The sequence below is a fragment of the Lipotes vexillifer genome, unplaced genomic scaffold (genome assembly GCF_000442215.2).
Source record: "Lipotes vexillifer unplaced genomic scaffold, Lipotes_vexillifer_v1.1 scaffold670, whole genome shotgun sequence".
NCBI classification, from domain to species: domain Eukaryota; kingdom Metazoa; phylum Chordata; class Mammalia; order Artiodactyla; family Lipotidae; genus Lipotes; species Lipotes vexillifer.
Genome location: NW_006778108.1, coordinates 716,361 through 735,506, shown reverse-complemented (window position 1 = coordinate 735,506; position 19,146 = coordinate 716,361). Strand labels below are relative to the sequence as shown.

The window sequence follows — 19,146 nt, the reverse complement described above, 5'->3', positions numbered from 1 at the left end:
GGGCTGTGGTTGGGCGGGGGGCGGGGGGGGGGCTGGGGGAGGAAGTAGGCTGCCCACAGGCAGAGGCTGTCACTGGAGAGGCTGGTCCTGGAAAAGTGAGCGATTCATGCAAGTAGACGTTGAATTAAAGTGTTTGTTTGTTTTTTTTCCCCAGACATTAATTAAATGGATTGTTTTTCTTATGGTAAAAATACTGAGTTGAATTTGGAGGATGGTGCATCTTTGAATCTACGTGATGATGGGATCCTAATGCAAATGATTTCCTCTTAAATTGTGCTGGTGTTTTACTGTCCCTTCTCTGGGGGAGCAGAAGAGGCAGGATACTACAGGCCCCTGGCAGGAGTGGGTCACACATTGATGGAAGAAATTTTTTTTTACTTTTTCAGAATGTTTTGACTAATAAGAAATAGAGTAAAATGAAATTGGAATCCTTTACTGGCGTCTGATTTTCTGAGCTCGAATTTCATGGAGAGGCATACTTTAAACCAACTTATTTCTGTTTTATGATAGAATCAATCAGCTGAACTTTTGTCCCTGGAAGACTATGGCATCCTATAAAACAAGTTTTTCCTGCTGTCCGCAGTTTTCCATTTTGTGGAGGAGACGTGTGTTGGGGAGTGTGATGGATTTGGAAGCAGCACTGATGCCTGGGGCTGCTGCTCAGCCGGTCAGGTCTGTGGGCCTCTGGGCTCCTGCTGCCCAGGGCACTGGGTACTCTGGTTTCTAGGTAACTTACAGACAAATGATGGAGAGGTGACACTTTTTGTGGCCTGTGTCTCCTTTAGAATCAGTTCATCTTAACCTCTTCTTGGTACAAGAATTGAACCTGCGGGTAGCTCGAGGATAGAATTCTATTTATGGACATTGATTTTGCTCAGATTTTGGATTAAGGAGACATCTCCTCCTTAGTGACCCAGCCATGGGTCACCTTCCTTATTAGCAACCATTTGGGCATTTGACGATTCAAAATTCTGACCTAAGACAGTCACGCATACTGTTTCTAGCTTTATGAGAAATTTTTTGTCTCCCTGCTTTAATGCTCGTACTAATGTGAATGACTCCGTGTCTGAACAGAAGTCACTGTCAGTACCCCCATGTGCAAAGCCCTTTGTCTGTTTGTAGTGCATTCACACATACTGTCTTGTTGGCTGGTCTTGATCTGAAGCACGAGGAAAAATATGTTACTGCACTTGATATAGTATGCGGTTGTTAATTTGTTGACCTCTCATTAAAGATAGACTCTGGCTGTTAATTTCCATCAGACTGTGTGTTCTCCTCTTTGTCAAGTTCTGCTCTTGCAGCTGTTTTTTAAGATGAAAGGCGAAATAATAACGTTCATTGTTCTCTGAGACTGGGGTTTGATAATTAATAGGGGAGATGACTGTCGGCACTACAGCACTGGAGGTTGATGGAGAATGTGGCCGGGTCAGAGGCTAAGCGAGCTGTTCCCAGAACCAGCTCCGATGCTGTTAATAACGCCAAGCCTACCTTATTTTCCTTGGCAGTTTTCGTCTTGAAGGAGCCGCTCATAAATAAAGGTATTGCAAGTATAGGTTGGTTCTTACTTTTGCATAGCATTTCTGGAGCAGTAAGGCTCAGAAATAAGTCACATGAACCCCGTTAAATGTTGGAACCGTGCGATAAATTATTTTGAATTCATATGGGATTTTCCTTCTGATCTTTTGCAGTGAGGTGTATATGCTGACAGGCTCTTACTGCATATTTATTGCCACGGCCAGGCAGGAGAATATTGCCTGGTCATATGGAAGTATGCTTTATGTGCACCTGAACTCACTGCAGGTGCTAGACTGTAGGAACTTGGTTTCGTTGTCAAGAAAGCTTAAAAAGCAACCATTTCATGGTGCAATCAGTCTATTGTTCATGTCCCCCAGGAACATACTTAACTCACCTTGGAGCAGTCCTGAGAGTCGTGAGTTTGGAGATGAGTGGGTGGAGGTAGAGAGATCTGGGAGTGAGGCGCTCGTCCTTTGCCCGCCTGGTCTGATGACTTGTGTCTGTGTGTATTCTGACAGACACAAATGCACAGCATGTCTGTGCATATTCGGTCCCTTTGAGCTTTCTGTGTCTCAGAACCTCACTGTAAGATGCAGATGGTAATGGTACCTGTCCTATAAGGTGAGAACAGTGTCCGTAGTCAGTGTTGTAAGCATTATAGTAATGTTAGCCCGTTTTTCCTTTTTCTTTCTTATTGAGATATTATTGACACCTAACATTATATTAGTTTCAGGTGTACAGCATAACGGTTCACTGTTTGTATATTTTGTGACGTGATCACCACAATAAGTCTAGTTAACATTCTTTAGCATAATTACATGTATTTTCTTGTGATGAGAACTTTTAAGATCTACTGTCTTAGCGACGTTCAAATAATGCAATAAGTATTATTAACTATAGTCACCATACTGTACAGTGCATCCTCAGGACTTTATTTTGTAACTGGAAGTCTGTACCTTTTGACCACATTCACCCATTTCATTTCATATACTGCCCCCTCTGGCAGCCACCAAACCACCAATCTGTTCTCTGTATCTGTGAGCTCCGGTTTTTTTAGATTTAACATATAATTGACCATTTTTCTTACTTGTTTTGTTTTCTCCAAATCCATCCTCTTGTATGTGAAACTGGCTTGACAGTAATATGTGTCTTCTCAATTGGTCAGAAAAGCCAGAACTTGTGTATATGCAAACTTTTAAAAGTATAGTTTTATGCAGCTACAACAGGGCATTACTCATAAGACATTTTATCATGTGGTATTTTATGTTTGTTAATTTTGAATAACAGAAAACCCAATTCCAAACTGGCTTAAATGGTAAGAAGAGGAGTGGTCAGGCGGTAGGGTAGAAATTAGGCACGGTTTGACCAGGGCACTGGCTCTGGTTCTCTGGGACTGTTCTTGGTTTTGCCTTTTTGGTGTAATGACTTCATCTTCAGAATGGCCAAGTGAGAGCAGCAATTATAGCTTTATATTTACCCATCACACCATCTAAATTCAGAGTCTGGGTTTCAGAGTCTGGGTTTCAGAGTCTCAAGCAAAGTTCTGAGCTTTGCACTGATTGGTTGATGCATTTGTGAACCAATCCCTGGGGCCTGGTGCTGACTGGCTTAGGCCTGGGTTATCTCCACTAATCACTTTGATAAAAGAATGGATTATGCTGATTGCTTGAGACAACCACCTTTGAGCTGGACTGAGGTCAGGCCCATTCACTGCAGCTGCTGTGCACCGTTGGGTGGGCTGGGGGCAGGCGAATCTTGGTGACACCATCCGCGTTTTCTGCTGGACGTAGAACCTGGTCACTTACTGTAATGTGGAATATATTAAAGGCAAACAGAAGATGCAACTTAGTTGAAGTGTTCTTTTATTTCTTAAGAGAAAATATTTTCAAACACTTCCTTTATGACTCTGAAGTCCTGTATTCAGGTGGAAGACTATGTGGAAGGGCCCCTTGGTATCTGTACCATGGTGGGAACATTCCATACAGGAGAAATCGCTCTTCTCTGGTGTTAGAAGTGAAGGATGGCACACAGTGAATTCCACATATTTAAACACATTTCTCTTCCCTTTTTCAGGTTGAGTATGTGATTTAAAATGAGCTCTGAATGAGCGTCTGTTCTCTTCTTCAGCTTTTCGTATGTGGTTTTGAATTTGGCTTAATTTCCAGTTGACCCCTTTAGCTTGATGCTTCCCAGCCCAGTCTGCCTAGCAACAGTTGCTATGAGTGGCGAGTTGGCACTGCCCTCCAATTTGTAGCACAACAGCAGGTTTTAGGAGATTACTGTTCCTTAGCATCCGGGTTGATTTTGCCTTTGCCTCATTGAAGGATGAGCATCGTTTCTCTTAACTCCAGGCAGTAGAACTCCAAGTCTCTTAGCAAGAGTGGTGGTTTTAAGAAGTATGTATCTGTAAGACAGGATCATTAGCAATGGGCAGCCACTGAAAAGCAAATATGGAGCTAGGTTGTATGAGAATATTTATTATCAGGATATTCTGATACTTGCTAAGATGGGGGGATGGTTATAGATTTCTACTGTCTTAGGTAATACTTTGTAGCGCCAGCTTTACCAGATAAAAACAGCCTTCCTGAGCAAGTCATCTGTGTGTAAGAGGAGTGGTTTCCAAACAGCTGTGATTTCTCCTTGGAAGAATCTAACAACACAAATATCACCAAAGATGCTCATTTTCTTCTAGATCCAATCTACTCTATATTAATGAAGTATATTTAAGCCTTTCTTGTCCTAGCTATTAAAGTAAAAATTACACTGGCATTTCCAGCAGATTGGGGGACTGAAATGAAGCAACAGAACTTGCTATGATCTTTCAGTTGCTAAGTCCAGTTTCTCATCCAAAGCAATAACCTAAATACCAGTTATTCTGCACGTCATGCATGTTGATTTTCCATACGGAAGTGGTTTCCACTCAGAATACCTTGCGGGCCTTTTTAAAAGACCATCTTCTGGGCTCTGCAGTGTCATGGAAGGAGAGATGTTGGGGATGGTATCCCCAAATCTCTATTTTTAAACAAGTGCCCTGAGCCTCACAGGAGTTGCGACCCACAGGCCTAGGCGTGTGGAAGATTATCCCCTGAAGCACATCTCGACATGTGTATCGCATGGGTGAGGGCTCCCAGGAAAAAGTGGCACATGTAAGTTCTTGCAGGGTTTTGTAGTCCCCGAATTGCACACTCATGCAGGCATATGGAGACATTGGGGGATGCTATTTGAACAGAAATTTCAGCTGAATAGATTATTTGTTGTTAAATAGGGTGGTTTGTTCACAGGACCTTTTAAAAAGCTATTTGCGTTTATTTTTTTAAATTGAGGCTCAGCATACACCAAGTGTGCACATTTGAAGTGTGCAACGTGGTGAGCTTGTAAAAGAGCACATGTCTGACGTGTCCAGCTCATGAGTTGTCATATGTGTGTGCACCCCTGTAACCCACACCCAGGTTGAGATACAGAATATTTCCTACTCCCCAGAGGTTCCCTCTTGTCCCTCCCTAGTCAGTTACTTCCTTTCCTCCTCTCCCAGAGATGTTCTGACAACTGTTACGTAGATGAGTTTTGCCTTCCTGAGTTCCTGCAGTATGTCCTGTGTTCGTTTCTGGCTTCTTCTGTGCAGCCTGTTGTCTTTAAGATTCATCCTTGCCGTGTTTAGCTGTAGTTTCTACTTTATTATGTGACTATACCACATTCTTTTTATCCATTCTCCTGCTGGTTAGCTCCATTTGGGTTCTTATCTCCAATCTTTTGGTTATTATGAATAGCGCTTCTGGGAACATGCTGGAACGTGTTTTGTTGGGTGTGTGCATTCACTGGGCCCCCTTTTCTGGCTTTCATCCTGGTAAGAATTTGGCTCTGGCTTGCTTTCCTCCCGTATGTGTCTGCCCAGTGTTTATGGTCAGAGTATCCCTGATCCAAATGTCCCTTATTCTCCATCCAGCTGACGCTCTGCGTGGGCGGGGCCCCGGAACAAGGCAGGGGCCCCAGTGGATCAGGTCTGGACTGAGCAGAAGCACCTTTCTCCCCACCCACCCCCCTCCTGCCCCCAATCCACAAACAGCAGATGTTTGCCTTTAGTCTGTGTGGGGACCTCATGTAATGTTTGTTTTTTCTGTTGTCACCTGGATCTAGTCTAACTGGGTAGGTAACACAAATTCTGATTTCTGTAGATTTTTAGAATGACAATTTTGAAGGTCTTCAGTGAGCTGAATACATTCTTTGTGGATTTTTTTTCCCTGCAAGTCCTCTTTTCTCACAGCTAGGTATTTAATGATTTGTTTTCTGTAAATCTATTGTAGTATGTCTAGTTTTCCTTTGCCAGACTCTGAGGTAGAGACATGTTTAAATTGTTTTTGGACCCCCTCAAACTGCCTTGCATTTAATAATTAATATTGATAGTATTGATAGGGATAATAGTGGGTAATATTTACTGCACTCTTCCTGTGTACCAGGCATTGTTCTAAGCCAGCACTGTTTAATAGAAATGTGGTGCAAGCCACATATGGGAATTCAAATTTTCTAATAGCCACATTTAAAAAGAAACAGTTGAAATTAATTTTAACAGTACATTTTATTTAACCCATTATATGAAAACTTTACGATTTTGACAGATAATCAATATAAAAATTATTAGTGAGGAACATAATTTTTTAAAATCTCTGACGTGGCGTGAAGTTTACATTTACAGTGCCTCTCAATTCAGTGCTAAATTTGCATTGGATACAATTGATCTGTATTTTGATTTTATTAAATTTACAGTTGAAAAGTAGATTCTCATTGCAATCTATGTTCCAAACGTGTAAAAGTTTTCCAGTCACTTAATTGAGTGCACTTTAAAATTTAAATGAGTGAGTTGTTAGCCACATCTCAAGTGTTTGATAGCCACACACACGCACAGTTTAAGTATCATTCTGCTCAGCAGCCTTATGCAGGGGGAATATACATTTTTTCACTTTATAGACAAGGAAACTGAGGCCCAGAGGGCACTCAGTTAAGGAAGGAATAGGTGAGGTCAGAATTTGACCCCTGTCTCAAAGTTTGCTTGTGACCCCACTATGCTGTCTAGTGCTTAATTGTTCCAAACTCACCTCACTTTTTTTTTCATGTTCTAATTCATTGGCTTTTTTTTTTTTTTTTTTTTTGGTCTTTGTCTGACCGTTGTCTTTTTGGCTTTTTCATGTTTTAAAGATTGATGAAAAAAAGTTGTCTGAAAAAGTGAGCCTGAATTTGCCGTGAATTTGGTTGTTCACTGGTGTTTTAAAAACCAGCATGGCTGGTGGCCACTGTTTAAGCACTATCTGCTCTGTTATCTCTATAAATGTCAAGACACGATTTGCTTTCTCTAAAGTAAAAGCTCAGGTTTCCTTCTGCATTTTGTAACGCTCTTTCTTTAATCACGACTCTGATGTTTTTTATTTCCACCAAGGTTGTGCATAGTCATTTCTTCTGCCTTGGCTCGTTTCTAGCCTTTTTCTTAAGCCAAGAGTCTTGGTTATTTCCCTGGATACAATTTCTTTTTCCTGATGTGTTATTAGCTTTGTTCTTATATTAATGATTTCTCTGAGCATATTTCAGGTTCTTTTTTTTTTTTTTTGAACTGTATCCAACCAGCTGTGTGTTCCTGTCTACCTTTGTAGGTAATATTTTACTTCATATGAGACTGGCTCTTATACAGTTGTTCTGTTGCCCTCTACTACAATGATGGTTGTTTATAAAACAGAGATCTGAAATGTGCTCTTGGGCGAGGAAAAGTGGTCCAGATGTGCAAAGTGCTATTTTTTTGAGTGCTGCATACGAGGAAAGGAGGTACCGTTCTGGTTTTGCTCTATTTCGTCCACAGTCAGTGTGCCGTGTTCCCAGTTTCTCCAAGATTGCCTTCTCCTTCCCTTTTTTTGAGGTTCCCCTTCTCCTGTCTGTGGATGTCCTGTGCACCTGTCACCTTTCACTGCTTATCTCGTTTGAATGAAATGGATAAAAGCTGTGTCCTTTCTTGAGTTCTTACCCATTCTGAGTGGTTGCACAATTCATTCTTTGGAAATATCCTGACTGTTTTATAATTAGTTAAGTTGTCTTAACTGAGGTGACCCGGCTTTTACACTTGCATTTATCCTTAACTAGTTGTGTGACTTTGACCGAATTATTCTCTCTCTCTCTCTCTCTCTCTCTCTCTCTCTCTCTCTCTCTTTCTGTGTCTCATTTTTTTCAGTCATGACCAGGTGGGCTGGTGAGGTGAGCTCTCAGATTTCCTTCTATTTGAGAAGGATGTGGGTTCTTTCTCAGGAGGCTGCATGGAATTATCCCTGTGGGTCCCCTATCTTGGGCTTGGGTCCCAGATGGCTTCTTTTTGGTCCCTTGCTGCAGGACTTCTTTTGTTTTGGACCACTCTTCCTTTGTGAATGTGCCCTGAGAGCTGTTCTCAGTTCGGGCATTTATGTATCACGTACGTATGGCACGTTACACAAATCGTTTGTCCTGCTTGATGGATTTTCATAAACTGAATGCACCCGTACGCCCCATGTCTGGGGGAAGAAACAGAACGTTATCAGCCCCTGGGTGTCCCTGCTGTGCCCCCTTCTAGTCATTCCTCCCTCCAAGGAAGATGTCTGGCTTGACTCTAAAAGCATAGCTTGGTTTATCCTGCTTTCAAACTTTATACATAGGGAACCATACAGAACGTATTTTTTAGGTGACTGGCTTCATTTGTTCTGCATTGTGTTTATGAGATCTGTCTATGTTTTTTGCAAAGTTGTGTTTATTTTCATTGTTGCATAGCTTTATATAATGTGGCTGTATCACAGTTTATTCATTCTACTCTTTGAATTTGGGTTGTTTCCTGGTTTGGGCTGTTAGAAATAGTGCTGCTGTGAACCTTCCTGTATGTACTGTGAGCGAATGAACATGTTTCTGATGGGTGTATGCCTAGGAGAAGAATTGCTGGGTCATAGAGCGGGTGTCCACTCCTCTTTAGTAGGTACTGAAAACAGTTTTCCAAAGTGGTTGTACCGTTTGCACTCCCACCTGCCACGTGTGAGGGTTCCATCTCCTCCCCAACATTTGCTGTTTTCTGTCCTTTTTTTTTTTCTTTTTTTTTTTTTTTTTTTTTGCCATTTTTGTTGGGTGTGCAGTGGTGTCACATGGTGGTTCTGTTTTGAATTTCCTGATGGTATAAAAAACAAACCTTATTACCATTATTTTTAATTAGCCTCTTTCCCAAATGACTTCTCCTCGGACTTTGTCATCAAGTGAGTTGTCCTGTGTTTCCTCTCCTCTGTCACCGGGCGCTGCTCCAGCCTTCTCCAGCTCCCCTCACGTTGTCTGTGTGTGTAGACTTCCTCCCCACAACCCTGTCCTGGAGAGCCGGCACTCTCTCTTCCTGGAGAGCCGTCACACTCATCCTGGAGAGCCGGCACTCACTCGTCCTGGAGAGCCGTCACTAACTTGTCCTGGAGAGCCGTCACTTCTCTTCCTGGAGAGCCGTCAGTCACTCAGACACCAGCTCATCACAAATACTCTAGGGAGGGAGGGGGTCCCTCCTGAGATACTTGGGGGATACCAGTGCAGTGATCAGAAATAGACCCAAACCTGGTGGGTCTTTAGGGTTCAACTCCCCTCATTTCCTGTCTTTGTGGAGTTTGACTACTCCTTCTCCTGGTCTCCTCACCCCTGAGGTCTCTTTTCACCTCTTCTATGACAGAGCTGTTACTTTTAGCTAGGTCAGCATCCTTTCTGCAAAGTTAGAGAGTAATAACCATAACTGTAGTAGGAAACTCCAGGCAGATTTTAAATTTCTTAGATCTCCTTCCTCATCTTAGAAAGCCTTTTCGATAAACATTCCCTGTAAACTAAACAAAGACCTCGACTGGGGGACAGGGAAGTGGAGGGAACGGCCCAGATGCACATCATCCAGGGCCCCTCAGGACTGGAGGGGCTCGTGAGAGCTGGAGCCCAGAAATCTGGGGGTGGATAAGACACGGCGTCCCCTCCGATTTCTGTAAGCACCCCTTGCTCCATCCTGCGCCCAAATACCTCAGCTAGCCCCTCTGCGCACTCTTTACACTCCAAACTCAGCGGGGATGGACCTCGGCAGCTGCCGCTCCCCACCCTGCAGGAGAAGCTCAGAGGTCCTGTCCCCGTTTCCTCTGAGGGACTCTTTTTGGTGTCCACAGAAGGATTTGATCACTCAGGACAAAGCTAGCAGAGGAGCTCTGGATGATGGCTGGAGGCCAACAGTCCCTACAGGTGGTGCCCAGGGTGATGTACTGACAATGAGCGGGTGTTTTCCAGTTGCTGGCCTCCGACGCCTGTCTAGGGACAGCGGGATGGCTGTGCAGGGCGCGCCGTGCGCTTCCTCCTGACCTTCGACTTTGACGAGACTATCATGGACGAAAACAGCGATGACTCCATCGCGCGCGCTGTGCCGGGCCAGCGGCTGCCTGAGAGCCTGCATGCCGCTTACCGCGAGGGCTTCTACAACTAGTACATGCAGCGCGTCTTCCAGTACCTTGGCGAGCAGGGCGTGCGGCCGCGGGACCTGCGTGCCATCTACGAGCCCATCCCCTTGTCGCCCGGCATGGGCGAGCTGCTGTAGTTTGTGGCCAGGCAGGGTGCCCGCTTTGAGGTTATTCTCATCTTAGACGCCAGCACCTTTGGCGTGGAGAGGGCGCTGCGCGCCGCCGGCCACCACAGCCTGTTCTGCCGCATCTTCAGCAGCCCGTCGCGGCCCGACGCTCGGGGGCTGCTGGCGCTGCGGCCCTTCCACGCGTACAGCTGCGCTTGCTGCCCCGCCAACATGTGCAAGCACAGGCTGCTCAGCGACTACCTGTGCGAGCCGGCCCACGACGGCATGCACTTTGAGCGCCTTTTCTACGTGGGCGACGGCGCCAACGACTTCTGCCCCGTGGGGCTGTTGGCAGGAGGCCACGTGGCCTTCCCGTGCCGCAGCTACCCCATGCCCCACCTTATCCAGGAGGCGCAGAAGGCCGAGGCCAGCTCCTTCCGCGCCAGGGTGGTGCCCTGGGAAACCACCACCGAAGTGCGCCTCCGTCTGTAACAGGTGCTGCAGACGTGCCGAGGATGTGGCCTGCAGGGGGCACCCCGGTGGGGAGGGGGTAAAGGGGGGTGGGGGTCGGGGAAGACAAACCTAGCTTTATTACCCCCTTTCCCTTTCGCTTTGGTATGACCCTCTGGGGATTTCCGGAATCCTAGGTTCGTCCACTTGGGGGGACAGGAGGAGGGAGTTCGGAGTGTCCCCATCTATGCAGTTAACCCAGCTCGGCTGCCTTCCCCTGTTCCACTGCAAGCAGATTCCGGAGTCTGGCCAAACGCGGGTGGTGCGCATACCTGAGCAGGTGGCAGTGTTTCCAAAAACCTTGTCCTCGAAGCTGGGAGGAAGGGGTTCCCCGGCAGGGTAGAGAAGGAACATCTCCCGCTGCGTTGGGTTAACTGTTGCCTTGGGCTGCATGGCCTCCCTCCCCCAGTCTTCTGTCAAGGGGACCCGGGTCCCGAAATCTCCACCCCCACCTTCCCCCGCACCAGACTCCCTGCGGAGGGAAGCGGTGCTCCCTCCCCACAGTCTCAGGCCTAGATCTTGCTTTACCTGCTGTGACCCTACACTGCGCTCCTTGCCTCCCTTCCCCCACCCCGCCGCACTCTGTCAGCATCACGACAGGAAAATAAGCCAGAGGGAACAGACACCTCCTGGGGGTGGAATGACGTAGCGCACTGTCCGGGGCTCGCGTCTGGCCAGCCATGGACCTCACAGAGCCCGAAGATATCTCCTCGCACCCCAGCCTCGTCTGTGCAGCAAGAACCAGGGACTTAACCAAAGTTTCCCCGCCGACGGGGCCCTCCGAGTCCCCCTCCTCCCGTATGCAACAGAAAGCCATGATGTTTTAAAGCAGGGCCAGTGGAAATCCAAGGCCCTCTTGCCTCTTGGTGTTTCAGAGCTATAAAGGAGGTGAAGGGGCAGAAAAATTAAAAAAAAAAAAAAACTCCAAAAACCTAAACTTATTCTGGTAGCAAAACTTCACTTGATCAGAATGTTTGTGAATATCCGGGTTTAGTGACAAAAGCCCACTTAACTTGCGTGATTCCTGAAAAATCTTAATTAAAAGGCTTCAGGCAATCCTTATGGTTTAGAAAGTACAAGGTCCTAGTGAATGTGGTTTAATGTCTTTGATCAAGTTCAGGGGTCATCATCTAAACATCCTAAAGAGATCTTTGTATACTCCACACTGATTTCAATGACAAATCTCCTTTGTTGAGTCTTAGTACTGAATTCCTCAAAGTGCTGTGTCATTGTGTGTGGTTTAATTTTAAAAAACACTCAAAGAGATCTTAAAGATCATCTTGTTCCTAGAACACAGAATGTTAGAACAAGGGGCTCAGGAAGGAATTTAGGTGAAACTCTTCCCTCATCCTACGGAAGAAAAACTTTTTTTCTTAAATGAGGAAATTGAAGCCAAGGGAAATTGAGTTGGTCTTTAAGTTCTAGAGGTAGAATCAGGGCTAGATCCTGTTTTTTTTCCTCCTAATCCAGTGGTCTTTAATTATATCTTACTTATCTTATAAAATGGTTTCCAAATGCCTCGATCTTAATTCCAGAATGGTGCTTTACTTTGATAAAGAGAATGTGGCTGGCCCGCATCTTTTAGAATATAATTTTAATATGTAAAATCTGGACACAAGATTTAGCCCATGGCATATTTAAATCAGCAAGCCATCCTATAATGGGTTTCATCTGTATTTAAATTATTTTCCTTCAGAGATTTTTGAAGTTGGTTTTGAATAAATGGCTTGTATTTATTGTTATATTAAGCCAGAGTTCTTTTTGGTTAAATTTAAAAGGAGTCTTTTAATGTCTGCAGAATCTCCTGACATACTAGTCTAATATTGGTAAATAAAGCTACATTGGCATTTAAAACAAACAAAAAATTGGAGAACAGAGTGATTTCTTCCCCTCAAACAATTGTATCGTCTCAGTGGGTTAACCTTATGAGATATTTTAAATTTGGGGTTAGAAGACAATTGACAACTGGCAATTCCAGTTGTGGAAAAAACCATATGTTTTTGAGTTATGCATGTTCTGATTTTATAGTATGCGGTTAATGTGATAATTGGAAGGAATATTGTGCTCCAGGGTGCATTTCAGTTTCTCAGCACTAGATGTCACTGGAGATGGAAGAACCAGCCCTCCTCCCGTTTTAGTTCCAGGGTCCTTGGTAGTGAATTCGTCTGAAAGGACTTGGCAGGTTTTGCTAAGTGTACTGGGGCCTGGGTACTGATTTCTGGATGCTGAATCTGTGGGAGGTAAATGGTGAAGGATTCAGTAGAAGAAACGTCTTCTTGCAGCCACCTTGAGAATTGATACTGAAAGATGTAAATGTGTCCCCTCACGTTTTTGGAGGTTCTTTTCTCATTTAAAAAAAAAAATTAATTGATTTTATTTTTTAATTTTTGGCTGCGTTAGGTCTTCGTTGCTGCGCAGGGGCTTTCTCTAGTTGCGGCGAGCTGGGGCTACTCTTCGTTGCGGTGCGTGGGCTTCTCATTACGGTGGCTTCTCTTGCTGCAAAGCATGGGCTCTAGGCGTGCAGGCTTCAGTAGTTGTGGCATGTGGGCTCAGTAGTTGTGGCTCGTGGGCTCCAGAGTGCAGGCTCAGTAGTTGTGAGCCTACTTACGGGCTTAGTTGCTCCGCGGCATGTGGGATCTTCCCGGATCAGGGCTCGAACCCGTGTCCCCTGCATTGGCAGGCGGATTCCTAACCACTGAGCCACCAGGGAAGTCCTCTTTTCTCAGTTTTTAAAATACTTTTTTCCAAAGTTGCCTCAAATACCTGGGTAATATCTTACAGGTAAAAGATTTTTCTTAATCTGGGTGTTAGGTGGTCATTTTGATTAGCTTGCATTAGAAAGCGTTGTCATTTATTTTTATTTATTTACTTGTTTGCTTATATTTGCCCCTTAAAAGACTTTTCTTCTTTTACCTCGAGTTTTCCTGATTTTCAGCTCTAGAAATTCTTAAGAAAATGAAAATCTACACCTCCTTGCTTCTCTTTTTATCATCAGTCGTACATTTGATCATATTTACTCTAGGAAAGTAACCTTGACCCTTGGTATAGTGGACACAGCTTTCTCTTCCTTGGTTTCTGCTGGTTTGTGGACCCAAGAACCTTGATAGATAATCAGAATGAATTTTCTCCCAGCTCATTCCTTATTTTTGTAGAAACAGGGAGAAGGAGGCATTGCCATCCTTAGTGGCTGAGAGACAGCGGAGAATAACAGTTAAGGACTTGAACTCTGGAACCCGACTGCGTGGAATCCAGTGCCAGCCCGGCCAGTTGCTGGCTGTGTGACTTTGGGCAACTTACTCAGCCTCACAGTGCTTCAGCTTCCTCGTCTGTGAAAGGGAGATAACAGTACCTGTCTCATCGGGTTGTTATGAGGATTAAATGAGGTTTTTGTGAAAGCATCGAAAGCAGTGCTTGGCAAATAATGTTCTTAGGGCTTGTTAAATAAAGAACTTTAGTTTCAGGCACTCTGTGGGCACTTTTATAAATGCTAAATAATCTAAAGTATATCCAGTTTAGGGAGGGAAGAAGAAAAGTCTTTTTTTCTCTTAGAAAAGAACTAGGGACAGACTGTGATGGCCTTGTTGTCACTTTGTCCATTCATTGGACATTTGTGAGCACCTGCTTGGTGAGAGAGATTGTGTGAGCATGAATAAGACACTTTCCATCTGGTGGGGAAACCAAACTTGAAACAAATAATGAAATAAATTGTTGTAGGTTCTCGGTTAATAAGAGTTAACTGTATCAGATATGCATATGGCTGCAGATAACAGCACCCGGAGTGCAGAGAAAAGGTGCCTTAAGCCAGTTAAGGGTTGTCCTTTCTCGCCTCGTTGGACGGGAACTACACAGCTGGGCTGCTGGTGGCAAGGGTTCAGTGGTTCGCCCAGAGCTGAGGTCTGTGTAATTCCCTTGGTCTTTCTCTCAATGGTTTCAAGACAGTTTCTGCAACCACGTAATCGCATGTGAGATTTAGTCAAGAGGCCTGGGAAGGGCAATGGGGCATATGTTAGCAGAGTTTATCCCTGTTTTCAGCCCTGCTCAACAGCTTTGGCTTATATCTCATCATGGAGCTGTGCTGCACGGCCCCTTCGGGCTGCAAGGAAGGCTGGGAATGGTTTCCTCAGCTGGTACCCCTGCTGTCCCTAACAAAAGTGGGATTTTGTTCAGGAGGAAGAAAGGGAAAACAGAAGGTGGTTTTGACTGAAGGCACTTGCTACGTGCCAGCCACTGTTCGAAGCACTGTGTTCTGAGGATGGCTGTTTGGCTCTAAGTCAAATGTCCTCTTTCAGTTTTGTGTCCAGAATTTGTGAAAATCTGTAGCCTAAATGGATTCCTTAGAACAAAAGCGCTTTTTTATTCTTTTTAGGTTGCCTTTTGGTCTTTTGCTATTAAAATGGTGAAAAGTTTCCTGCTAAACCCTGTTGTCTTAGAAGATAGTTGCATTCTGAAAAATGAGTGATGTGTAGTTTCTCAGAACCTGGATTCACATCTGTCCATTGAGTATTGATATTCGGTTGTGGTTAGGTTCTAAGTTTGGCCCTCCAAAGTCTGTTTAGCTCAGGGAACGAGGTAGCAATTCATTGGAATCTTGTAACAATTCTGCCATGTGGTTGCTTGTTGTCCTATGACAGAAAATGGGGACTGGGGTCGATAAGGAACTCGTCACACAGCTAATAAGTGACCGGGCCGGCCAGAAATCAGCCTTAGGATTGGTGGAGACACGAAGGAGGGCTTGGTCAACAGGTCAAGCCTTCTGGAAGATGGTAGTGAGGATGCCAGAAGGGGTTCAGAGAGGAGTTGACCTTGTAGCCAGCGTAGAACTGAGTTGCCGTTGGGAGTCCTGGGTTGGGGTGTTAAAGGCTTTCTGGTGGCCGGAGCTCAGAGGAAGCCGTTACCCTGGGGAATCGGGGCTTTCAGGGAAACTGAGTAGGCTTGGAGCAAGGGGGTTGGGGGTATGGGGGTGCCAAGGCTGGAGAAAGAGCACGTGTCAGATCATGGTGGACTGAATTTCCCCCTTTAAAGCTCTCACAGCTTCTTTATTGCTTCAGGAAAAATACTCAGAGCTCATTTCAATTCTGAGCATATATTCTGAAGACATCTTTCCAGTTTAGTTTCATTATCTGAACCATCACTGTGTCTTTTGAAGTGTCTAAGTAGTATATTGAAATCTCTTATTCATTTCTCTCATTTCACATTGAATTAATGGCATAGAATATTCAAAACGGATGGGGCCTTAGAGCCAGTCTTCTCCAACCTTTCTGTACCGTGGTTGGGAGCGTCTGGCACCTGAACACAGGGAGTCAGTGTCCGAGTTTAGGTCAGAAGATAATAATCTGTTTATCCAGCGCGCCTTCCACCCGAGCAGTATTTCCTGATGCATTTTCCCTGGTCCCCGTGTATGTCCCTTACAGGACACTGATGTTGGGTTAATTATTTGCAGTTATGTATTTAACAAGTGTCCTCCCTGGCTTCTGGTTCTAGTCCTTAGTTGAGTTCTTGACACAAAGCAGACGCTCAGGAGCTGTTTGTTGATAGACTGCTCCAGTGTTGATGAGGTTCCTTGAGAGAGAGAAAAACCCTTGTTCAAATAAGTCTGGGCAATACTGGATTAAACAAAATTAGACAGGCTTGTTTATAGCAGTTTGGGAGAGGCTTGTGTCTGTGGCTCTAAGGAGGGGCTGCTCACTTCAGACTCACTGTGTTCTGAGGATGGCTGTTTGGCTCTAAGCCAGGTGTCCTTTTTCAGTTTTGTGTCCAGAATTTGCAAAAACCTGTAGCCTTAATGGATTCTTTAGAACAAAAGTGCTTTTTTATTCTTTTTAGGTTGCCTTTTGCTCTTTTGCTATTAAAATGGTGAAAAGTTTCCTGCTAAAACCCTGTTGTCTTAGAAGATAGTTGCATTCTGAAAAATGAGTTATGTGTAGTTTCTCAGAACCTGGACTCATCTCTGTCCATCGAGTATTGATATTCGGTTGTGGTTAGGTTCTAAGGTTTGCCCTCCAAAGTCTGTTTAGCTCAGGGAACGAGGTGCCAAGATGCTGACTTAGCCAGTCCTCAGAGAGGGGATGGGCGCGGTGATGGCACATTGAATAGGTCAGCAGCGGCCGAGTCAGTGGACTGGTGGCCAGTCGGCTGAGGGATTCTGGCTCCATCCAGAGTGTCAAGAGCAAATGGTGTGACGTTATCATGGGAATGTTGGTGATACTGCGGTACCCGTCACATGATGGGATTCAGGAAATGTTTCCCTAGAGTGTGCGGGAGTCCCTCCGTTCCAGAGATTGACTTTGGCCCTTTACCTTTGTACCAGTGCTTATGTAACATTAGGGTTACGTCATCCTCCCAGCTCCCACTCAGTAGAGCTCGGTGGTTTAGAGCATCTGCTCTGAGCCAGTGAGTTTGGGGTTGAACCCTGGCTTGGCCACTTGGGACTTTGGCCAATTCCTTAATCTTGATAAGCCTCAGCTTCCTCCTTAAAGTGGGGATAATAATCATTTTTACCTCACTAGACTAAAACATGTATAGGTAATCTGCACAACTGCTTTGCACAGTGTCTACGAAAGAGGTGGGCGAATTTCCTGTAAAGAACCAGATAGTGAATGTTTTAGGAACCGTATGCATATCACTAAGTGAAAGAAGCTAATCTGAAGACTACATACTATAAGATTCCAACTATATGGCCTCTGGAAAAGGTAAAACTGTGGAGACAGTGAAAAGATCAGTGGTTGTCAGAGGTTAAGTTGGGGGGAAGGAAGGATGAACGTGCAGAACACAGAAGGTTTTTAGGACAGTGAAGCTTTCTACGATGGGACACACGTCAAAGGCCATAGAATGTACGGCACCAAGAGTGCAGATAGTTTTTTGCAGTAATGGCTGATCCTCTAATTCTCTTGACATTGTCTTTCCTAGAGCAGACGTTTTTCATTTTAATGAAGCCCAGCTTGGCGATGATTTCTTTCATTGATTTTGCCTTTGGTGTTGTATCTAAAAAGCTATCACCATGCCAGAAGTCATCTAGGGTTTATCCCATTTTGTCTTCTAGGAGTTTTATAGTTCTGTGTTTTACTTTTAGATCTGTGGTCCATTTTGGGTTAATTTTTTGTGAAAGATTCCTGCATGCTGTCTACTTTCTCTGTTGAAGCCCTTAGCTTATTTTTTTAAAATTTATTTTATTGAAGTGTAGTTGATTTACAATGTTAATTTCTGCTCTACAGCAAAGTGATTCAGTTATAGATATATACTTTTTCATATTCTTTTCCATTATGGTTTATTACAGGATGTTGAATATAGTTACCTATATTCAACACACCTATAAACAACAACCTTGTTGTTTATCCATCCTATGTATACCAGTTTGCATCTGCTAATCCCAACCTCCCAATTCATCCCTCCCCGCTACCCTCCCTCCCCTTTGGCAACCACAAGTCTGTTCTCTATGTCTGTGAGTCTGTTTCTGTTTCACAGATAAGTTCATTTGTGTCATATTTTAGATTCCACATGTAAGTGATATCATATGGTATTTGTCTTTCTCTTTCTGACTTACTTCACTTGGTATGATAATCTCTAGGTCCATCCATGTTGTTTCAAATAAAGCCCTTAGCTTATTAATCATAGTTTTTAAAGAGTCTTAGTTTGGTAATTCCAGCTTCCCTGCCATGTGTGACTCTGGTTCTGAAGCTTTTTCAGCTTTTAGTTTTTTGCATGCCTTGTAATTTTTAGTTGGAAGGCGGGCATGAGGGGCTGTGAGGGGAACTTTAATAAATCGGCCTGTGTAATGCAGTGGTGAGGTTTGGGGAGGGGGAGCATTCTGTAGTCCTGTGATTAGGTCTTATCTTCCGGGGGGCCTGTGGCCCTGGACTGTGAACTTCACGGTGCTCCTCAGTCATCCCCGTGTCCCCTTAGGTGGGACAGGGTGGCTGGAGGGGGCTGGAGTTGGGTATTTCTCTTCCCCCAGGTAGGTGAGGCTCTGGTAAAATGGTTTCTCCTGAGGGCAGGGCTTGTTAAGATAAAGATACAGATGTAGAGAATGGACTTGAGGACGCGGGGAGGGGGAAGGGTAAGCTGGGACAAAGTGAGAGAGTGGCATGGACATATATACACTACCAAATGTAAAATCGATAGCTAGTGGGAAGCAGCCGCATAGCACAGGGAGATCAGCTCGGTGCTCTGTGACCACCTAGAGGGGTGGGATAGGGAGGGGAGGGGGAGACGCAAGAGGAAGGAGATATGGGAACATATGTATACGTACAGCTGATTCACTTTGTTATACAGCAGAAAGTAACACACCATTGTAAAGCAATTATACTCCAATAAAGATGTTAAAAAAATAAAGTTAATCATCAAAAAAAAAAAAAGAACAACAAAGGGCTCTGGCATATGTAAAAATGGCTACGTTCCCCACCTTCTTCTGGAAGCACGAGGGAATTTTTCTCTGATATTCTCTGTGAGGATCTGGGGTAGCTCCTGGAGAAGATCTCACAGAGGTTTGGGGACTCCCCCCCCTCCGCCCGAGGGCTGGGGCTCCCTGGAGTTTTTAAGCATCAGACCTGCCCACTCTGAGCCTC

The 19,146-nt window shown here is 44.6% G+C and overlaps 1 protein-coding gene and 1 pseudogene across 1 annotated transcript in view; both read left to right on the top strand.

Moving 5' to 3' along the window:
• The window catches only part of KIF16B (kinesin family member 16B), a 277,180-nt gene that overhangs the window by 48,831 nt on the left and 209,203 nt on the right, over window positions 1-19,146 (top strand). The window lies entirely within an intron of this gene.
• LOC103074674 (phosphoethanolamine/phosphocholine phosphatase pseudogene) lies at window positions 9,783-10,861 on the top strand (annotated as a pseudogene).